Here is a 20062-nt window from a genome sequence, read left to right as displayed (position 1 = left end):
TAGTCTGTGTACAACCCTGCTGATTGAGGCAAAACTGCTCTGTGACCTCATCTCCAAGAAACCTCCCCAAATCCTCAAGATAACGGCATGTCCCAGGTGAGCACCATCCACGTCTGGACAAACTTATTGGGGGAAACACATAAATGTTCATTTGGAAAGATTCCGAGCTGTTTATTAATAAAATTACTGCAATACGAAGACACGGTTGGCTTAAAGGTACAGACATTTGTTTTAATAGACCTTTTGTTTTACCAGATAAAAATAAGGAGCTTTAATATCATAGAGGAAGCTGAGGACCATAATCTCCCTGGAGTTTTATTGGTAAAGTTTCCCTGGATGTGTTCAGGGTGCAGTGCCACCTATTGGGGAGGAGTGGAACTAAGGCTGAACAATAAATACTCATGGTTTTTTTTCTATAAAAGCACCTGGTGATTAGACACTTTCCCTTTTTAACACGAGAGAATTCAAGTAACACTGACGCCATGAGACAGAGCTGGATATACCTGTCACTGCAGAGTGAAGAGAACGGTGCACCTCTCGTCCTTGGGAAGAATGAGGAACAGATAATTTCACATTACGTTCTTCTATCTTACACGAGTCGCCAACATGACACAACCTGTATTTTAAAAAAGCTGTACATTTCCTACACAATGCATTACCCCATGCTGTTAAGCTATAAAAAGTTCCTCATGCTTACATTACATTGTAGTACATGTTAGCGTAGGGAGTTAAGGATAATAAAAAGGGATTTTAATTTGGACTTGTGCCAGCCCCTTTGGGCTCTATGACTAGTGCTGCTTGAACTTGCGGACTAAAGCAGATATAAATTACTCTGCCATTTCCTAATAACTGGTGCAGCATCACACTCTCCCCTTAATACAAGAACAAAAGATTCAGAGCATTTCTGTCGGTTCAGAATCAGGCGGCGCTTGTGAAACTGAAAGCATGAAATAAGTAAGAGTAACACTGGCGAAGAGCTGTTCTCTTATCACAGCTTCTTACCACGCTTATTATAAATAATAATTAACCATCCATCCTTTGCCTGTGTATAAAGGTACATTACTCTGTAGCCAAGCCACCATTGTTTTTTTATAGAAACTGTAGGGGTTCCTCAGCTCCCATCAGGTTTATTATCAAAATCACAGGAAACAAACATACTTAAGTCACAGTACTAATCATGTCATGTTGCTGGAGCCTTTGTCCAAGGTGACGCAGAGTGTGACTTTCCCCAAGGCACACGGGCAGCTGAGCTGTACTGGTGGCAGTTTCTCTAGGCTTTCCGATTTAATTGGCTGGTGGCTTTATCCACAGCGACCTACATGTGTACACTTCATACAGCGGGGTGCTTTGGCAGAGCAACTGCACTGACGCACCTTGCTGAAGCGTCCAACGGTGTCTCACCTGGGATTGGAGCCCACAGCCTTGGAGGTACGAGTCCCGACCCCAGAGCGCTGCTGCACCAGCGCAATACAGACGGCCGTCAGCCTGAGTGTGCAGGAGGGCGGGCCCGAGGAGCACTCAGAAACCAGCCCTGCCTCAGTGCTGCTGTCCTGACTGACAGGGCCCAGAGCCCATCTGTACAAGCTGAGGGGCACCATGCACGGGTCTGAGCGCCTCTGCAGGTGTGGGGTATAAGTCACTGTGACTGCGGGCTGGCTGCCTGCCTCTGGTAGGAGCACCGGGTGCCTGGTGCTAATTTTGGAGTAAACAGGGTAACAAAAGAAAATGAACAATACTTCACTCGAGCTCGATTGGGTGTCATATTTAGTTTTCCTGCCATAAACCTCCACTTTTAAACTCCAGCTTGTGTCTGGGGCACTAAACTAGGTCTACCTAACTGTTTTTCTTTGTAGGCTGCGTTTAAAAGCAGTTTTTTTTAAACAACGGCAGGTTTGTTTTCAAAACACTCTTAGCGGCGGTAGGTACGGCGAGGGGTTGGGCAGCAGCCTGGCTTGAGTGCTGCAACAGCGAAGACTGGGCGCGAACGAGAAAGGCGTCGCGGGCGCCTGGCACGGCGATAATGGAGTGTTTATTGTCTTTGTGGCATTTCCACAGCCTCCTCGCTGCACTCCTGCCTCTCCGTGCTTGTCCTGCACTTGCCCCTGCTCCTGCGCCCCTCCAGTCTGCGCCTGGGGGGCCCTGCTCCTGCGCCCCTCCAGTCTGCGCAAGGGGAGCCCTGCTCCTGCGCCCCTCCGGTCTGCGCAAGGGGAGCCCCTGTTCCTGGCAGTGCTGAGGGCCGGGGAGGGAGAGAGCCTAGTTAAATCTTGCTGCTGCTTTGCTGATGTATTGGAGAGCGTGACAGGTGGCGAGAATGCCAGGCTATATTAAGCCCCCAGTTCATCAAAAACATCCTCTCTCCTTGCTCCTCGCAGGATGTATTAAGTTATGATGGAGTAAGCGACCAGCTTGTCACACTGAAATAACTCGTCCGGGCCAAAAACACTGGGTGACCTACATAGCTGGTGTCTGAGCTGGGGAGGGAGAGCCTGCGCTGCGGCGGGAGGAGGGGGGGGGGCCCAGGACAGCCCGGCGGACCCTCCCCGGAGACCTGGAGCCGGCAAGCCCTCCCCTTGGTGGCTGCAGGGCTCTGACCCAGAAGCCTCAGTCTTTTTGTGTCTTTGTTCTCGAGCGTCGAATCGCCCTCGGCTGGGACAGCCTGCTGGAGCTCTCGTCAAAGGAGCTCCTTCTGTTCCCAGTCAGTCTGTCCCTCTCCCGAGTGCTCACCTGTCTGATCTGACGTCAGTCTGCCTCCCTCTGTCTTTGTGCTCCGGCTGCTCCCAGGACACAGTAGTCATTAGAGTGTGTGTCTTCTTCCTGCAAAACAAATCCTCCGTCTGCGGATCCCTTCATCAAAATGACCTGTTTGAAATGAGCTGTCGAAACGTTTGGCATGTTGCTGCCGGAGTGCTGCACGAGGTTTATTAGCATGTCACGAAGAGAATAACAATGGCTCTTTAACGTGCAGACTTTTTTTCACCACAGTGAAGAATTCAATATCCTAAGACCTTGCATCTTGCTACATGCTACACGCGTGGGCGCAGTACAGGGTCTTAAATGTTCATGTTTTACTGCAACCTGGTGCAGGACTTACAACGGCTCTGCAAATCAGGGCATTGTGTATTTTTAGGGGGGTTATTTAAGGCGAATCCCATCCTTCAGAGTAATTGGTTGCAGTCTGAGATCCACACTGCCAAGAGCTGTTCAAGTTCTTCACAGGAAGAGCCCTCCCGAGTCTCCCGTCAGCAAGCAAGCTCATTTCTTCTTGTTTCAGAGCTCTGAAGGAGCCTTTCGATTTTTCACTGGATTGTTCTGATGTCCTGGCCCAAAACCTCACTTTCTAATCAATAACACATTGGGGTTTAGTGAGTAATGGGGTTTTATAACTTTTTTTGCTTTCTTTTTGGTTTTTGACTGAATGTTTGGGATAACGTGATTGCTGTGAGTTTGTATTCAGGTGGTCGCTTGCCTTAACGGACCACATCTTCTGTCGATAAGAAATCCATTATCCTACCACCGTTTTTGAGAATAGTATTTCTGTGGGAGTACCATTTCTGTCCTAAGTAATGGCTCTATAATACAGACATTTTTGCAGAAACTTGAGTTGTGAACTTGCAGTTTGAGGCCTGCAGCCCTAAACTTTGGCCAGCATTGCAGGGGGTGTGGCAGGTGTGCGCACGATGAAGGACTCGAGAGTGAGACACATTTGGGTGCGAGACGGGAGGTTTACAGCCAGGCTGTGGGTCGGTGTACTCCCCCTGCCCCTCCCCGAACGGGGGCGCTGGCTGAGCGCTGGCACGTGTGGGGGAAGGAGCATCTGCACCAGCCTGGCGCGGGGAAGAGCAATAGCTCAGCAGCCCCAGTTTTGTCAGAGCTGTAAGCAGAGAAATGCCACCGCATCCATCTTCCTGTGCTCAGGCCTACGGCTGTGCCTCGCACTCCGAGCTGAGGAAGACTGTGAGGGGGGGACAGGCAGGGGAGCGGTAATGAGCAGTGACAGTCTGTGGAGGAAAAGCCCCGAGCACGAGCCGCGTGAAGGATGGGCAAAACAGACAGGGTGCAGGAAGAAATCCAAACGCAGCGTTTGTGTGGGGCCCAGTTAGCAGAATGCCCTGTGCATGTAAGGAAAGCCAGGGATGAGGCGCAGGTCAGGGTCAGGAGGGCGAGTCGGGAGAGCGCCGGGGTGCAGGGCAGGCTGGGAGAGTGACACATGCGGGGGACTTGTCTGGGGCCGCCCCTGAGTTCAAACGTAAAAGACAGGGGCAGCAGGGGAGCAGTCCTGCACTGCTGCGTCAGAAACAACATCATCTTGGAAATGCCCTTTCTCGTATCAGTCGGCACAAACTGATCCCCCTCGTTACATATAGTAATGCTTTTTATTGTACGCGTAAAAAGTGATTTTATATTTCATAAAAGTTTCTTAAATCACTCCACATGGGTACAGAAATTGGTAAAAACATACTGATATAAAACAACAAAAGAAGAGCATGAAAACAGAAGTGAACCGACAGACCCGTGGACTCCGTCTTTAACAGGCTAAATAAATCACGCTCTTGCTCTGCTTGTCTGGGAACTGGAACTGCATATTCTTCAGCACCGAAAAATACACAATAGGAAAAGAGTGACAGCTCTAGAAAGATTTCAGGCAACAGTAAACTTTCTTCAATTTTATGCATAGTGGTGACATCACTGAAAACGATCTTTACAACAATGACTCAAAGTAGTTATTTAAAGGTGCTAATTGTTTAAAAGCTCAGAGAGTAGTTGATTTAAGTTTGAAAAGTTTTTCTCATGATCTGGCAAATCAGAAGAATAAAGGTGACAAATGAGACGAGACATTCAGCCCATCTGAACCGGTCGGTAGTTAGATGCCAAGGAATCCAAGGATCTCAGCCAGCTGTTTTAACAGCTCGTCTGGGCAGCTCCATCCGCCACTCTTTGTGTAAAGAACCTCCTCCTTTCCTGATTGATGGGATGATGCCGAGGTTTCTGCTTCAACAACATGGCTGGGCAGCTTGATGAAGACTCCCTCAGCCCTCCGCTTCACTGCAGGAGACCTGAAGGGCTTTGTGTGGCTTTGCCTCCCTCTGTCCACCATGCTGGCCTGACGCCTGGCCCGGGTGAGAAGAGTTCACTGCGGCTCTCCCTTGTGTCCCAGCGAACTCCAGCTGTGTGGCCTTCACTGCCAGCGAGCGAACTTCACCGCATCCTAGCACGAACTCGCCCGCGGCCGTCCCTGAGAGCTTCCATAGGGGAAGGGCAAGAGTCTGGAAACCTGTGCCGGGAATCACGGGTGTCTGGAGCAAGCCGTGAAGTCATGCTTGTTGGGCTTCTCCCAGGAAAGGGCTGGATGAGATCTTTGGATTAACAAGCGACCAGGCAACGAGAGAGGTTGAACTGCCTCCTGTCGTGCCCTGCAGTGACACCTCCTCGCCTGCCCGGAATCCTGCGGTATGGTCAATCTCAATCAGGATTGTGCCCTCCGTACAACACCAGGAACGAAAGCAGAGGACTGCAGGTGTCTGTGCCCACTACCGTCGCTGGCCATGTCATGCGGAAGGGCATCCTAAACCCCACCCCAACCCTCACCCAAACCCCCTCCTAACCCTCATCCTTAACCCCTCCCCAAACCTCATCCTTAACCCCACCCCAAACCTCATCCTTAACCCCACCCCAGACCCTTACTAAACCCCACCCCAAACCTCATCCTTAACCCTGCCCCAACCCTCATTCTTAACCCCGCCCCAAACCCTTACTAAACCCCACCCCAGACCCTGTGTCCCCACGGTCACGCGTCTCCTGAACTGGGTTGGAGCATCTCTCTTTGGGCTTGAGCACCTCCAGGAAGTCTCCCACTCGCGGGACACTGTCCAAGGCCTTTTTTTATGTGGCCGAGCCAGAGCCAGGCCATCCTCAGTGTTACACAGGCTGGGCCCTTCGGATGGAGCTCCGGGCTGCCGGCGTAATCGAAGATGGTGGGGCGTGGTGTCCCCCCCCCCGAAATCGCAGCCCAAGCCCACGGTGAGAAGTCGAGCTGTTCGTGCGCCACCACTGGCTTAGGCGATCCCCAGGCAACGCGAGGTCGTGCGCGTCTTTGACTACAAGTAGAGAATCCAGATGAGGCGTTTCTATTGGGTATTTGGGAACGATGTAATTGGTGGACAGAGATCTGTATGAGGGCCATTGTTCTAGCTCATTTATATCAATGATCTACATTGTGTTACAGTAAGTAACTTAGTCAGGTTCACTAGCGATAAACAAGAGCATTAAGTGCCATCAAAGCTGTGAAGGAAATTCAAACAGATTTAGATATGCTGGGCAAACATTAGGCAGGTGACATTTAATGTGGACCAGCGCAGAGCATTACGTGCAGGTAGCAAAGGCATCAACTTTATAAATCTGACACTGAGCTTCGAGAATCCGACTATAAAAAGGTATGTTGACATTTTTGTATTGTAGACACTGTAGGGAAGCAATAAAACAGAATTTTTGCATATACAGTGACAAGTGTAGAAGCGTGTTATGATAAAATGCACTAGTAGAACCAAATTTAGAATATTGCGAACCATTTTGTTCTGTTCACCACATTATAATACAAGAGCTACCGGGTACATTCTTGGGCTCCGTGTGAACAGGGCTGGATCTTTTTATTCTTGAACAGAGCAGACTCCAAGCGGATCTGATTCAGGTATTCAGAATCTGACTTGTTTGTCATCATGCTTACGGGACGTCTTCTGTGCTTTAGTGTCAGCAGACGTCTTTCCCGTTGGCTGTGCGTTAGTCCCCAGTGTGAAACAGGGCGTACAGCTGTGCAGAGCAAAGTGAGCTCATGGTGGAAGCGTCATGACAAGCAGGAGGGGACCAATGGCAGAGAGCAGCTGATTCGTCTGCGCAACACGTGGGAAAGCTGCATCGGTACTAGACAGACTGGGGGTGGCTGTGCGCAGTGATCGCAGCCGGCGCTCTGCTGGTACTAGTTGCCCCCTTCTGTACTGTCGGACTCAGAGTCTCGGGTTTTGCAACCCGGACTCCTTTCAGGAATCTATTGTGAAACCTGACACCCCCGGCTGGGCTGTGGGGTCGATAGGCTGAGGATCACCCTAGGTGAAGTCTAGGTGAAGGGCCAGTGCCAGCGCTGTCGTTTTTCCCACACATGCCTGCGTGTTATGGTACCATATGGTACGGACGCACAAGCAACAGGCTCTGCAGGAGCTAAGACTGACCGCCGGTCTTGTGCTTTTATCGGAGTATGGACAGTGCCAATACACACCCGGACCCACCAGGTCCAGCCGGTCCGTTCATCGGTACCGGCGCACTGGAAACGTGTCGTGCTGAACACACCTTAGTGTTCAAGTCTGGTGTTTTTTTGTCCTTCAGAGCCCATGTTAGAAACAAGGTCAAGGTCCCTTTTCTGGCTGAAACTGTATAATTGATGCCTTTATTTTGTCGAGATTAGATTTCTGCGACTCCGTACTGGGCAGTCTGTCTGCTAGGCAGGTTTGTGTTTGTCCAGACATCTGTGGTCCACAAGCTTGGTAAACACACTCTGCTCCTCCATGAGACTCCTGCCCTTGCCCTTGTCCTGCCCTGCCCACACAGTGGGCACAGTGTCTTGTCACCCTGCTGAAGACCAGGCTCCACACAGTGGGCACAGTGTCTTCTCACCCCGCTGAAGACCAGGCTCCACACAGTGGGCACGGTGTCTTGTCACCCTGCTGAAGACCAGGCTCCACACAGTGGGCACAGTGTCTTGTCACCCTGCTGAAGACCCGGCTCCACACAGTGAGCACAGTGTCTTGTCACCCTGCTGAAGACCCGGCTCCACACAGTGGGCACAGTGTCTTGTCACCCTGCTGAAGACCCGGCTCCACACAGTGGGCACAGTGTCTTCTCACCCCGCTGAAGACCAGGCTCCACACAGTGGGCACAGTGTCTTCTCACCCTGCTGAAGACCCGGCTCCACACAGTGGGCACAGTGTCTTCTCACCCTGCTGAAGACCAGGCTCCACACAGTGGGCACAGTGTCTTCTCACCCTGCTGAAGACCCGGCTCCACACAGTGGGCACAGTGTCTTCTCACCCCGCTGAAGACCAGGCTCCACACAGTCGGCACAGTGTCTTCTCACCCCGCTGAAGACCAGGCTCCACACAGTGGGCACAGTGTCTTGTCACCCTGCTGAAGACCAGGCTCCACAGAGTGGGCACAGTGTCTTGTCACCCTGCTGAAGACCAGGCTCCACACAGTCGGCACAGTGTCTTCTCACCCTGCTGAAGACCAGGCTCCTACATTGTGAAAACAGAACGTGTCACTGTCCACATCTATTAGAAACCGAACACTTCTAAATGTTGATTAATCGCCTCTGTTTTCATCAGAACGTTTAATGTGTTATATCAGGGAACCCCAGGTCCCTATCCTGTCCTGTCCTGTCCAGACCCTGGCTGAGTGTGTCCTTTAGGTTTGACGTGCTAGAAGACTGAAAGTTGGCTTTACTTTCCAAAATCCACAGGATGTGTTCTCCGTGAGCCTTCTTTCATCCACCCAGCTAGATAAGAGATGTGTTTTCACAAGTTAACATATCCTGCTTTTTAAGCTCTGTTTTAAATTAGTTCTTTTGTTCCCATTATTTTTTTTCATTTCTATTTTTTTGGGGGGGGGCTATTAAGCACCGCACACAACTCTGAGATGTGAAAGTCCTCGGAGAGATTTACCCTTGCCGTCCCTCCCCCGCCTCCCTCCAGCAGTTCAGCTGCTCCCCAGGTCGCGTGCTTCCCCACCTCCACCAGGGGGGGCTGTGGTCTGTTCTGCACCCGTCTGGGGGGGAGGGGGAGTGGGGACCGGCGCTGGCAGACACCCCCCTTGCATCAATTCTCGGCTCTCAGAGGTCTGCTTGCTCAGCAAGCCTGAACTTAATTTAGCTTTGTTCACGTTCCCGAAAACAAAGATGTTTATATGTGCTTGTGCACTGAAGCGCTGGCACCCTGCACCTCGAATCAGTCAGTTCCCTAGAAATTCAGAACACGTGCCGGGAGGAGGGAGCCGTCACGTACATTTTGAAAAGGTGTTGGCGGAGAATGAGTCTCGGTTATAATACGGCAGGTTAATGTTCGCATTTCTGCCATTTTGGCATTTTCTATTCAAAATCCAAACTGAAATCTTCCCGCAGCTCAGGCCCTGAAGGGGAACCAGCAAGTGTGGGAAATAATTATGTAATGGGTGTTCAGTCGAGTCAGAGCCACGCAGAGGGATCTGAGTATCCGCCTACAGAGTCAGGGCAGAGGGATCTGTTGTTAATATGCGCAGATGTATAGATTTAAAAAAACATTTTGGAACATCTAGATTGTTTGTTCCTCTGGCCTCCTGCTTGCACTTTTGCAAGCCATGTTCCTTCACCCCCACACATAAAACGGGGGCGCGGGAGGTCTTAATACCAGCTGCTGTCCCCAGATTTCGCACAACAGGAAGGTCGACAGTTGAACGTGACTCTGAGATTTTTGTTTGAAAGCGATGGTCCGAGCCAGGTGGGCGCCAGCCAGGGCCGTTCCTCGGCAGTGTGGTGGAGTGTGTTCTTTCCAGCAGGGTGTCAGCGGGTCAGATTTGTAAACAGCTGCAGACTTTCTTAAGAGCTTGTTTGTCCAGTCTGCCTGCATCTTAATTTTTTTTTTCAACTGTGTGAAATCGGGAAGTTACTGGGCAAGCGTTAGCGTCTGTCTGAGCTTATTTACTTAACCTTTATGCTCCTCTTACTGTGTGCATTGTGCAACATCATGCGGTGTTTTGCATCGCTGTACGCTAGTAACACACCAACAGCCACAGACCATTTAGACTGTCCCTCCACAGAAGATGAAATAAATTGTCTGCTGGGAAAATCATGATCATGATTAGCGAGCAGCTGTGATCAGGAACAGAAATAGACCGACAAGCTTTACTTGCATCCTGATTGTGCTCCCTGATTAAAAAAGTTGGTATTATTGCAGAATAAAAGAGAATTGACTTGAGTGTAGAAACAATAATCCTTCCACAGAACAGCCTGACTAATGTTCTAATGATGAGTCACATTTCTTTGGGAAGCATGTTATTTTCTTCAAGCACCGTCTGAGGAGCAAAGCCTGTGGCCACACCGCTCGCTGTGGTGACCATCAGTCGAAACGGGCGATCGCATAATGGCCCTGAAAGAGGGATTGGGTCTCAGGGCGTCTTAAAACTCCGCCTCTGATGTGAATTGTAAGGGTTTGGAACATGGGTCCCCAGCTCAGGAATCTGAGGGCCACAGCCCATCTGGTGTCTCTTCATCCTCAGAAGCTCAATGCCCTGCCTGGCTCGCTTTCTGCCCAGTGAGATGAATTGAGCTCTTCTCTCGATTTGTGTCGACCGCGTCCCCGCAGGAACTGGAGTAGGCCGGAGGGGTACCTGCGGGGCTGCCCTGTCTCCTGCCTGAGAGCTTCAGAAAGACGGGCCTCCTCCGTGCCTGCGTTCCCACTGCAGCCCTTGGAAGGCTCTGGGGGGCCGTCCCAGCTGGGCGTGTCCACTGACAAGGCTCCTTTGTCAAGCCGGCCTGCGGGCTGTCCCGAGCCCTGGCTGGCAGCCCTGTACCTGCTTTGATGCACCTAGATGAGTTTATAAATCACTGCCCCTGGGAACCACATGAAGGCTGTCACGTCTGGAGGAGAGCCTGGAGGTGGGAAGGAGCGCACAGTGCAATTTTGTGGTTTACTGTTGCCAAGGACAGGTTTTCACATGCTGTCATGTTGAGCGGTGTTCGTTCTGGCGTGGTGTCCCAGAGCCTCCTGCCGCCCTCTGTGCTGTGGGGACTGCGGGGACGTGAGTGACGGGTGTCGGACCGCGGGTCGGCGCCGCTCTCCGCTCGGCTGTGGCGCTGTTCCGGCGCCGCTCTCCGCTCGGCCGTGAAAGAGTTCACCGCTTCCCGGGCAGCGGGCTTTGAAAACTGAGATCTCATACAAGATCACAGGGAACACGCATTCACAATATCCACTGCCTGCGATCCGTCTGCGCGCCGACGGCGAGTGTGGGAGGCAGCAGGGAGCGCAGAGCGATGAGGTTATCGAACGCTCAGCGCGCAGACTCGATCGGCTGCTCTCTACCGGGCCTGCGCTTAAGGAAGAGATAGGGAGAGGTCTTGACCAGAGCTAATGCGGGGTTACGATGAAGAGCTTACAGGCACGTTGCGGACAACAGGGGTTTTACAAACACAAACACTGTCCAGAGCAGCCAGACAGTGAAACTGCACTCCTGTCTGACGGGGGGCCGTGCAGACAGCCTTCCTGGCTTAATGTTAGCAGGCACCTCGACTGTAGGTCTGTCAGGGCAGAACGCGAAAGCATTGCATTTCAAGTATTGTGTATGTTCTTCTCTCTGTGTCTGTATCACTGCACAGAACATAAACGTTCTCGCCCAGCCATCTCATTCTCCTGACCTCAGTCCTTGCGAACGTCTGCTGTGGTTCGGACTCAAGAAGGCCGTTCACAGAGGGAGACCAAAGGACCCAGTAGACCAAGAGCTCTCTCTCTGCCTGGGGGAATGGACGCCAGTCCCCCCCCTCTGTCCCCGCACACGGCAGCAGCGTCACGTCGGTGTAAGCCCTGCCGGAGGAGGATTTACAGGGCACTGACGACAGGGCTGCAACAAATGTGGTCCTTGTGTTTTCCGGAATTCAATTATTTATGACGAATAGGGCTTCAGTCTGTGCAATGCTGTTATGGTTACATTATATATATAGTATAACATTATTCGAATTTAAGAATGACACATTATCCCATCCGTAACTCATTCTGATATATGATGATTTTTGTTTCTGTTTCATGGGGGGGGTAGATAAATAAACCTAGAGGGCACTGTAAACATTTGTAAGTGTAACCTAGTCTTCTGAAACAAGATTTCAGTGCCATTTGCTCAGCTTTCTGGCAAACTATTTAAAGGGAGCTGTAGCCAGTGTGTTTAATCTTTATTATTGTTATAGTTCTGGCACTTACAACACTGGGATATTTGCCAGAACCCGCCAGACCTAAAATGCATTAGCATGAGAGTGAACCTCGAAGATCCTGGTTAAGAGAGAGCAGGATGTGTGTATATAGACTTGAAAGACTAGAAATATGCAGCCGAAGTGTCCCGAGTTGTATTTTGAGCAGTATTTCTTATTTTTATATATACAGTCTCCAGGCAGAGCTGCACAGGTTCAGGGTATCTGCTGCAGTGCCCTTGCTCTCCCAGAAGGCCGTGTGGCTCTGCGGAGGCCAATGCCAGAGCTCATGCCAAATCCAGAAGAGATCAGATTGTGGGGGACCATGGAATATTTGGCAGGGAAGCCAGGGGAGGATTTGTAACATTCGGCATTAGAAGGTTACGCTACGTCTCTTTGAAAAAATATATCAGTTTTGGGAAAAGAATTTCGCTTGAACAAAGGAGAAAGAAAATCACTCCCCTCTTTGTTTACCGATCCAACATTTTTCGGGGGGTTAGCCTCTTCGGGTTCTGCTACTGCTGTGACTTCAGCTCTTAGCTTCTCTCCTCCCTCTCACGCAGTAATTGCTTTTCTCTGTGCGCAGATTTCATATTAAAACTGAGCACCGCCGGTTTCGGAAGATCGATTATAACCCCTTCAGCTCTTTTCTGTCTGGCTTGAAAACCGCTGTGGTTTCTCTGTGCTGCAAGGCCTGGTCAGATAACACTGCTTTGCTCATGCCTGGGAAATGCGAAACTTCCCCACGCAGGGCCCTGCACAGCAGGAGCACTAACGAGGAGAGTAGAAAAATCGCCCCGTCCTTTTTTTAATAGATACATGAGATTCCACATGTTCTGATGAGTAATTTCAACATCCTCCCCTTCACAGGGCATGTGCCTGAGTCATCGGCCTCCCTGTTCCCAGCCTCTGCGCCGGTTTGCGCAGCTCCCAGAGGAAACTTGTAACGGCCCGGGATGAGTCATCGGGGAGATGGATCATGTAGAAAGTTATTCTGTTGGCATTCCCCCTGAAACTGCAGCAGCCCCTGCCAACACCGAGACGAGCTGGAGGAGTGGGTCTGACGAGCCGGAGGAGAAGAGACCGGCGGACCGATCGCACAGGAAGTGCAGGTCAGGCGCCAGTCGAGCACACGCAGCAGACCTCAGCTACCGGGGTCTGTCTGGCGGATTGTGGGGACATCGGGGAATCTGCAGAAATAAAAAGACTGGCCGAGGCGCTGTCTCCAATCCTTCAGCTTGAAGCCTGCACAGTCCTTCAGCTGTGTGAACAGTCTTCCGAATAGCAAGCCGTTTTAACATTTAACTCCAAACTGCTGATTATCAGAGGCATCTCGTCGATTTCCTCAAAAACCCTTCAGATCAGCAGCTTTCAGTGTCTTCTTTTCAGATAAAAGAATTTGAATTCTTGATACAGGTACTTCGTTTTTTCGGTATCAGTCAAAGGAGATGAAATGCTGACACAGCTGGACACAGTTTCTGACATGTAATTCACTGATTCACTCGCACGTCCTAACCTCCTCTGGGCTGGGATGAGGCCCTGACAAGTGAAGTTCGACAAGCAAACATTTCATGACACTGAAGTTTGTGAATAACCATATCGGTGCCAGTTCTGGGATTAAGTGTTTTTAAACCTACATGCTTTTTTCCTGCCCCTAGCAAATGTCATTATGTGGTTCAAGCAGGGAGCTGTGTCAGCAGGCGGAGGCTGCAAAGGAACAGGTACAGGTTTATTCCAAGCTGAAAGGATAAGAACACAGACAACGTTTCGGATATGGGGCCTTCTTCCAGTGTATCGTTATATGGTGAGGCTTACGGAACATTTTCAGAAAAATCAGCAGCGCCGTTCTGAGACCCCAGACTCGGACGATCCCCGGAGCTGCAGGAGAGGTCTGCTGGCCCTGTTCAAGCGATCGGAGGGTTTCTAATCACATTCTAAGGCAGGAAGCATTGTCACTATTGGCCCTGCAAAGAGCTGTGTGGGTTTTTTTTTTTATATAGCTGTGTGTATATTGTTTGTACATGTAAAAACCAAAAACAATAAAAAAAATTACATTATTAAATTCTAAAAAATTTAAAATGATAAAAGAAACACCTTCATTTGAAAAACACTAAGGCGAAACATGGTGGAAGGGAAAAGGTTTATTAGGTGTATTTTTAATTACTTCCAAATAATTAAAAATACGTTTTTGGTTTCCAGCACATTTCTGTCGTTTTTTGGTTAGGGTTTTTAGGCGGAAAAAAACACAGAATTTGAACATTAAAAGTAGATGTTATTTGCACAATATTTCTGCATGTCTTTTATGATACCAAACAAAGTGAAGGTCGGCCTGCGGTCTCCTCTCCGCAGCTCGGAGCTCCTGGCTGGTGCCGCGGTGCCGCGGAGGGGCTGTGCGGACATCAGCTGACCATTGCAAGAACAATAAGGATTTTTAGGGGCATTATGACTGGGTCAGTGAAACACAGCTGCCCCTAAAAGCCCCTGATTTTTCTTGCTGCCTTTTGGACGTTTTCTGCGCACCGAGCCCAGTGCCTGACTCGCGGAGAGCGGGAAAAAAACCACAACGGCCTGATCGTCGCAGCTCGGCTCTTCGTGCTTGTGGGAGCCTAACAGCTCCCGATCCAGAGAGCGGGGAGGGAGACGTCCAGGCGTTGTATCAATTCCCTGCTCCTGCTGCTGAGGAGTTACCAGACTCCATTGTCAGCCTTCCAGCCGCTGTAGAGCTTAAATTCAGAAGAATAAAATGTTGACTTTCCTCAAGTGTGCGTGCCAACATTTTCAAACTGCAGCACTTTCTTTAAACTTTCTTTTTTTTTTGGCAGCTTTTGGACGTTATTCCTTTTTTTGTACAGAGCTGAACGAATCCAGTACTGCATAATCCTGTAAATCTGTAAGTGGAAAGTCGGGGCTTTGCAGTAAATGTAAAAACACGCATAGGGCGTTAGGATAGCCGGGGTTATACTGTGCTGGAGGAAGGACAAACATTCTTGATTGACTTTAAACAAAACAGTTTTACGAGTGCTGTCCTCGCATTTTTACTGTGTTTTAGGGTAGGAACTGGTGCACAAGCAGTCACGTTATCGTGAAAAGCGGACCGGCTCACTGCAGTATTATTCACCAATAATTGTCGGCTACAACGATCTAAAAGTGCTCAGTTCAGGAGATTACAAGGGTTCTGTTATCCACAAGATGAGTCTGATTAGGCCTGAAACAATGTACGAGTCCACAGAGGAATTCCTGGCACCCCGGCCTGTGTGCTGTTTAATATCACAACGTTAATCAGTGTGCTTGGTGCGTATCCCAGCATGCTCTTATCCAGCCCCTCTCACGGCTGCGTCTCTGTTCCAAAGGCTCGATTTAAATCTTGTACTTCAGGAGAAGCACTTTGAAAATATTTTTAAGCTGTGTTTCTGAGTAAAAGGCCTCCATGGTCTTAATTAAATTGATAATTGCAGATCGCGCCAATTAGAATGCTTGTTCTCTATTACAAGATGTCCCTGTTTATTAAACTAAGGGGTAATCACGATGATATACAGCACTCATGGAATTAACCGTGAGTGAAACAAAACTTGCACAACAGTCTAAGCTAAAAATAAAATGGCACTGAATGTGTAGAATAAGGTTAGTTTCTGCTGCCTTTCTCACAAATCCAACGCTGTTTACGTGAGGAGCACGAAGGCCACAGTCTCTGCGATTGCGGCGACAGCAGGCGGCAGTGATGTTTCAGCGGGGACCTGTGCGTTAATATTGCTCAAGAGCTGCCCGGTTTGCGCAGGAACCCTGAACTCCTTCAAGTAGTGCCTTCTAACTTTGTGCTGGCTTAAATTACTGTTGGTGATATTATTGTTTAATAATGAAATAATAATATTGTTATTATTATTTGTTACTATTAGTATTATTTGTATTATTACTTCATATCATTTAACATATTATATCGTTATTATTAGATTATATGTGATTAGCAGTCACCCCTTATCCAGGTGAATTAAAGGCTTCATCGTGTTCAAGATCTGACATGAAGTTCAGGCAGAAAGACAATCGAGAGGTGTGATTTGTCACACTGTTGTCTGAGCCGAGGAGACAGCTGGTGCAGAATAGCTTAGGTGTGGGAAGCAGAGATGCAAATACCCGGTGCTGTTTTAATTTTCCTTCTGGAACAGACGTCAAGAAGTCATTTTATGGCACTGTGGGAATTGCTTTTCGTAAACATTACAAAGGCCATTTTTGAATATCAGAATTCGGCTGGATCATAGTGGTGTGGTAATTCCTTTCATTGCTAGAAGCCCAGGGCGGAAGCTAATTTGGAAGACGACACACATCCTGGTCTTCGGGAAAGCTCAGCAGGATGAGTTTGTCCGTGAGGAATATTTCTTCTGTCACTCCTGGCCAAAAGGCTATCCAAGGCCTCTGAAAGGGCTGAGTTGTACTTGTGTAAAATTGTCTTACATTAGATCTTTACTTTTTATTGCTCCCCTTTAATCAGACTAGTTACATTTATTTTACCCATTTTCCATTAACCCAGGAGCTCAGTCCTGTGACTCAGCTCGGGGCCGAGGGCGCTGTGGCGAAGCGGCTCTTTCTGCAGGTCTGCCCTGCTCGGCCACTCCGGCGCCGTGGACGTCTCTTTTACTGCGTGATCCCAGCCGTCTTTTGGATTTGTATTACATGTATTTCTTAGTTCAATTTTGGGATGCAAACAACGCCCTTTAAAAAATCCTGATATCCCCGCAGTGGGCTGGTGCTGCTGTCGGGGAAGATGGCGCCGACGCCGCTGGCTGGCAGAGCTGTGGGCTGTACTGCGCAGCAGCCAGAACGGGCCCCGATCCACGCGGAGGACGCCTGGCACGCCATCGCACGTGCTCTGAAGGGCGAGCGAGTGTTGAACACATCGGCCCCCCGCTGCTGTCTCGCTGCTCTAAAGCACTTCTGCTCGTTTATTTACGTTCAGAAATATTCACGCAGACTTTCCTGCATAGTCTTAATCAAAGCAGAAAAGCCTCTGGGCACCCGATACGAGCTGCATTTTAATCTTTTCTACCACGCACACGCAGTACTGTCAGCTCAGCACGTGAGGGGCAGAGGGAAACACGAGGGCGAGAGATACTGCAGCCCGCAGGCCGTGGAGACAGGCTGGGATAGTAGCTCCAGCTCACAGTGTTGGCTTTGAGTGCACCTCTGGTTTTAACATTATGCCGGAGAAGCTGCAGCTCATTTTCTCCACTTCAAACTCGCTCTCTCTGACCCCGGGCAGCAGGGGAGTGGGCTGGGAGTTTCAGCTCTGGATGATCCCCAGTGAGGGGGTCGCCCCAACATTGTATCTGACAGACTCAAAAGCAGCTCCTCACAGAGGCTCCGGTGTGTCATACAATTTCACAGGCTTCAGCCTCCAGGACCTAAAGATTTGGAGTTGATGGCCTTTTTCTTAGAGAGGAAAAGCAGTTCCTTAGGCCAAAGGTATGTGTGTAACCTCACATACAGCAGCCACACACACCTGTACAAACTATACACGGTGCACTGCTTAGTTGTAGAGAGGGAATATCTTCTTGTGTGTTATAAAGGCGTGTTTATATGAGTATAAAGTATTGTCTTTTATTAATTATTAATTATTCAAGTGTTTACCAACGTTGACTCCATTCCCTCCCTGACAGTTCCCACTGGGGTAAATAAAAAGATGATTTCAAAAGGTACATTTTAAAAATTATTTAGACTATTATTTAAAGGAGGTCACAGTTCGTACTGGTATCCTGTGCCAGCAAACGTTTACTTTTAAAACATTTCGAGTACAACTTTTGAGTTAAAACATTAGTTGCGTCTTTGAAAAATTCTGTAGATTTTAGAGGCATTTTTTAAAATAGTTTTTACAGGAGTATACTGTGTGTTTATTATTGTAGAGTTTTAGTATTTAGCTTCTTCCTGACTGTTCTGGCACGGGCTTTTCCAGGTTGGTGCTCAAGATTTTTAATTATTATTCTGGCAAATTCCAGCCTAGGAACGTCTTGACTTTAAAAGGGTTACATCTGCACATTGAATAAGCTCTGGTGACGACTTAAAACTACTACAGTTTGCTCTGTGTGTATAAAAAAATAATAATTAAAAATTAACGTGCGACAAAGGCTAGAGTGGTTTAAAACAGAATACTGTTGCTGATAATAGGAGTCCCACATGAAGATCCTTTCACTCTTTAAATAGAGAAATCAATAACTAAAAAACTAAAATAAAATAACCTAAAAGACCGAAGTTCCGCGCCGGTATGTAAGAATACTCTTGTTTTAGTTTGTGTTCGTAATGATGGAAACGTTTCGGTATCAGCCGCACGTGTCGGCAGGGAGAATGGCGCCCAGACCCACTCGGGGATGAATGGATCAGGCTCAGAGATAGGGTCACTCTCTCGGAGAATCCCCCCCCCAAAAAAAAGACACGCGTCGCGGTCTTTGCGTGGCCGCGCTCGGGAAGAGGCTCGGTGCGGAGAAGGAAAATCAAACCGGCGCGGAACCGGGGTGGCGTGGACGAGCGGAGGGGGCCGCGCCGGTCGGGCGCCCCAGGGACTGGGACTTTGTAGGGCCAGTTGAGAGAGGGGAACAGACCTCACCTCGCCCGCAAAGACCCAGCCCCTGGCGCGCACACACTCGCCGCAGGGTCCGGCAGCCACAGCCCGCTCCAGGTGCGCCAGCTGCGGCCAGGCTCGCCGAAGCCCAGGCGCCTGTCGGGGAGGTTCTGCTGTCTCCGCTGCGCGTCCGCCGGCGAGGACCCCGCACCGCAGCGCTCGGGCCGGGGGGCCGGCAGTGGACCGGGGGCGAGACCGGGTTTGTTTGAAATGCCCACGATCAACTCTTTCAGGTGTGTCCTCCCAAGTTTCCGAGCACGACATGCTTACGGGAGCTCAGAATCAGGACGGCCCGAATGGATTCAAGCATGAAAGCACAGTTAGAAAGTCCACAGCTACCGGACAGCGGGATAGTTCTCCCCCGCTCGGCACAGTCTCACCTTTTAGCATTCGCCCCGCAGGGAGAGCAGGACAGCTGGCGGCAGCGGCGGCACCGAGCGCTACACGGCGGCGGGTTACCTCTCTCGGACTCCGGGCCACCAGCGTCCCTGCGAATCGGGGGCTCAGTGTCGTCCTGGGCGGGCTTCCTTCCCGAGAAGCGCCGCCTTTATGCCGGGTGCGGACCCCGAGACCCGCTCGGGACGCCTGCGGAGCTGGGTGAGAGTGAGCGCGAGCGGGGGAGCGTGCCCATCTCCGAGACCCCCCCTCCCCTCCTCCTCGGCACCCCCTCCTCCTCCTCCTCCTCCTGGAGCTCCGGCCGTGTGTCGTTATTCCTGATCCAGAGGCTCGGGGCTCCGCTGGGACCACTTGCAACATTTCTCGTCCGAAGAGGAAACAACAACAACCTTCCTAGGTCGTGGGTCGTGTGCCGGGGAGTGGGGGGAGACAGGACGCAGCTCACCGGTGAGACGGCGCGCCACAGTTTGCCGGAGCGTTGTCTCAGCCCGGAGGATCTCTCAGAAACTTTCCTCGCCCTCTCGCGGTGGCCCCGCGTGTGCGTGGGACGGGTCCCGGGCGGGCGAGCGAGCGCCGGGGCCTCCCCGGAGTGGAATTCTTCAAGGTAGCTGGCGAGTTTGTGCTGCTACTCCGTCTCGCCCCTCTCTCTCTCTCTGTTTTAAAAGAAATCAGTCATTATTAGATTACTATTGCCACCAAACGGAAACGGGGAGCGCTACACTTCTGCGAGACTCTGGGAGCTCAGCGCTTTGCAGGCTGCGAGCCGCGCGGGTAATAGTAGGGTGGGATCAGGCGAAAACGCCCATTTTTGTCAGCGCTCCCTCGACTTCAACTCCTAGTTTTGAGGGCGCGAAAGTGGGACTGTCAGTGTTCCGCCGCGGAGGGAGGCAGGTCCGGCGTGTTTATTTCCTGCCGCGGTGACTGAGGGCGCAGCGCCGCCGACTCCCTCTGGTCCGGTCCAGTCCGGTCCAGTCCGGTCCGGTCGCAGCCCGTGTCGGGGTCCCGGTCGTGACGCGCTGCGGGTTCGTGGTCGGCCTGGACCTGGCTTTAACACGGGCAACAGGCGCCTGGTTGGAACAGGTGTCCCGGGA

At 50.5% G+C, this 20062-nt stretch overlaps 1 protein-coding gene and 1 long non-coding RNA gene across 2 annotated transcripts in view; one reads left to right on the top strand and one right to left on the bottom strand.

The window, feature by feature from the left end:
• Positions 1-14107, top strand: part of LOC138241300 (coordinator of PRMT5 and differentiation stimulator-like) — a 38375-nt gene extending 24268 nt beyond the window's left edge. The window contains exon 5 of the mRNA XM_069194664.1: positions 12842-14107. The gene's annotated coding sequence lies outside the window, so the exon portion shown is untranslated. The remainder of the gene's footprint in view (positions 1-12841) is intronic.
• Positions 14095-19979, bottom strand: LOC138241301 (uncharacterized). Its single transcript, XR_011190529.1, has 2 exons — positions 19035-19979; positions 14095-14694 (listed from the first exon to the last, which is right to left on the bottom strand). It is a non-coding gene; the product is annotated as an uncharacterized lncRNA (long non-coding RNA).
• Positions 19980-20062: the final 83 nt, after the last annotated feature.

This window comes from Lepisosteus oculatus, chromosome 9, assembly GCF_040954835.1.
Source record: "Lepisosteus oculatus isolate fLepOcu1 chromosome 9, fLepOcu1.hap2, whole genome shotgun sequence".
Lineage (NCBI taxonomy): Eukaryota > Metazoa > Chordata > Actinopteri > Semionotiformes > Lepisosteidae > Lepisosteus > Lepisosteus oculatus.
Note: the sequence above shows the minus strand (reverse complement) of the source record. Positions and strands in the feature narration are given on the sequence as shown.